This window comes from Physeter macrocephalus, chromosome 11 (genome assembly GCF_002837175.3).
Source record: "Physeter macrocephalus isolate SW-GA chromosome 11, ASM283717v5, whole genome shotgun sequence".
NCBI classification, from domain to species: Eukaryota; Metazoa; Chordata; class Mammalia; order Artiodactyla; family Physeteridae; genus Physeter; species Physeter macrocephalus.
Window position 1 is genome coordinate 41,244,569 of NC_041224.1, and position 3,017 is coordinate 41,247,585.

A 3,017-nucleotide genomic window follows, 5' to 3' on the forward strand; every position below is an offset into this window, starting at 1 on the left:
GCCTCTGCTTCTGCTTCCCGTCTCCATCCCTCACCCCATGACAGACAGAGTGGCCAGCTGTGGATGGTCAGATAGTTTCTATCTCCCACTGCTCAACCCTGGCCCCAGTCAGCACCAAACAGACAGTTGCAGCAGCAGGTGACAAGGAAGATGGTGGACGGCTGCCGGCCTGTGTGCTGGACTATGGTACAGGGGATTGCTATTAAGGAGTCAGCAAAAAAAAAAAAGGATGAGAAAGCTGAAAGGAGGGTGATGAAAGGTGTTGATGACCTAGACTTCTTCATTGCTGATGAAGCATCAGAAAAACCTTCATATGCAAAAAAGTGGCCAATCCGCCATGGCATTGTTGAAGAATGGGACTTGATGAAAAGGCTTATGGATCAAATGATCTTTAAATATTTAAGAGCAGAACCTGAAGACCATTTTTTTTTTGACTGAACCTCCACTGAATACTCCAGAAAACAGGGAATATACTGCTGAAATAACGTTCTAGGCTCGTACATTTCTGCACAGGCCGTTCTTGCCTTAGCTGCATCCTGGACCTCAAGACAAGGAGGAAAACAATCTGTTGATTGGTACAATAATAGACAGTGGAAACAGTGTCACCCATGCCACCCCTGTGGCTGAACGGTATGTGATCGGCAGCTGTGTTAAGCACATTCCAAACACAGGATGAAAAAGAACATATTTTATTCAGCAACTGCTGAGAGATGGAGAAGTAAGAATCCTTCAGAGCAATCCTTGGAAACTTTAAAAGAAACTTTAAACTTTAAACTATACTTATGCCTGCCCAGGTTTAGTGAAAGAATTTAACAAGTATGACACAGATGGAGCAAAATGGATTAAACAGTATACTGGAATCAGTGTTATCTCAAAGAAAGAATTTTCCATTAGTGTTCGTTATTGAGAAATTCTTGGGACCTGAAATTTTTTTTCATCTAGAGTTTGCTAATCCAGGCTTTACTCAACCTATCTCAGAAGTTGTAGATAAAGTAATTCACAACTGTCCTACTGATGTCAGACGTCCTCTCTACAAGAATATTGTCCTCTCTGGAGGCTCAACCATGTTCAGGGGCATCGGACATCACTTGCAAAGAGATTTGAAAAGAACTATAGATGCCAGGTTGAAATTAAGTGAGGAACTGAGTGGTGGTAGATTGACATAAAAACCTATCAATGTACAAGTCATTACACCCAAAAGGCTGTCACAGGCAATTTGGTTTGGAGGATCCATGCTGGCTTCCACACCTGAATTCTACCACGTACGCCACACCAGAAAGGATTACGAAGAAATTGGGCTTAGCATTTGTCATCACTATTCAGTGTTTGGAATCATGTAAAGTTGACTTCGTAGTTATTGGGGTTAGGGAGATGAGAAAGAAATCATCTTTCTGATTGCCTTTTTTGCCTGGATGGTTGGTCTTGAGATTTTAAACTTGACTTGAAATAACAGGACCACACTCAATTACACAGGAATATTTTAGTAAGTTTATCAACATGGGAATGTAAAGGACAGCCAAAATGATTAAATGTTTTTCTTCAGATTCAGTATTTGAATCGTATGTGTAACAAAAAGGAGCAGGTGTTCGTTCTTTCTGTGCCCTGATAGGTTCTCTATTATTGAATTAGCCAAGATTGATGGGGTTTATCGGTACACTATAAATGTAGCAATAAATATACATAACACTTGAATTGAACACTTCTAAGTGTAAGATGCAAGAGCTTGCTTATATTTCATACTTTTTATCCTTTGAGGGAAAAAGTCACGGGAAAACTAGTATTTGAGAGAAAAAGTGACCAAGTAAAGGACAAATTCAAAAAGTAGCCTATGACACATGGCGTAGGCACACACACCCATGGGATTGCAGTTATTAGGAAGTGCCTCCATACCCTGTGCCTGCCAATGGTTTTCTTTGCAAGTGTTTTTGGAGCTAAGAAGCTATTATCTTGGATTAACTGATACCTGCTAGTGCTTTCTGTTTAACTCTCATTCTGTTTCTTGCAGTAAAAACAAGACTGTTGGACCAGTACTGCACTTCTATAGTGTCATTTCTTATTAAAAAAATTAATCATTTAATTGGTCATTTTTGAAGCCTAACACCATTCTAATAAAGGCACAAATTTCTTTTGAATACTTCTTTCAAGTTCTTTTTAAGTTAATAAATCTATTTTCTTCAAACCTCTGCAACAGTTCTTTAAAATCCAACAATTGTAGCAAACTGACTTTTTATGTGCTCTAAACAAATAATTGTTAACTTTTAATATGTCGAGTGCTTTCATTTTGATAACTGGATCTCCACTTGATATTTTCATTTGTATAACTCATTTGCAGTCTGAAAAGTTTTTTTTTAGTTCCAGTCTCTGACATATCATGGAAAGTTAATTTTCATTGCATTTAAAGATATCTGGATCATGAAGAAAAAGTGATGAAAATAAATTAAAACTAAATTACCTTTAAAATTTTTAATAAAAAAGTAGACTTCTGTGTGAGAAGCAGCTTGCAATGTCTGGTAGAAGGGCCTAAAAAGTAACCAAAATGATTTCAATACAACAAAGGTGACATTATCGATGTGTGTACACCCAGGGTACAGGGAGCAGTGACGGCAAGAAATAGCTTTGGAGAAGAAGGAGGAAGAATAAAAGGAAGCTGGGTGAACTCGAGTTCTCCAGGCTCTGAAGATGGGGAAGAATTTTCCAGGCAGAAGTAACAGAACAGGCAAAGGACAGAATGAGCCCAAAGCTGCTGGAGAACGGAGGTTGAGCGTTGCTAGAAAGAGCTGAAACCATCACACACCAACTTAAAGAACTGAGAGTCTACCCTACGCCTGTAGGGACTCCATGGCAAGGCCTGGAAGGGGAATGACAAAGTCAAATTTATACTAGTGGCAACCAGGTACGGTGTTCACTTAGGCAAGAGCCATAAGCCCCCGTGGAACAGGGGAATGTGGTGGGAATGGAGAGGAAGGGGTGAATGGGAGAAATATTTAGGAGGTAGAATCTACACAGGACTTACTGAC

General features: G+C 39.5%; 1 pseudogene; it reads left to right on the forward strand.

Moving 5' to 3' along the window:
* Positions 1–201: 201 nt before the first annotated feature.
* On the forward strand, positions 202–1,340 carry LOC102990395 (actin-related protein 3-like; annotated as a pseudogene).
* The last annotated feature ends 1,677 nt before the right edge of the window (positions 1,341–3,017 follow it).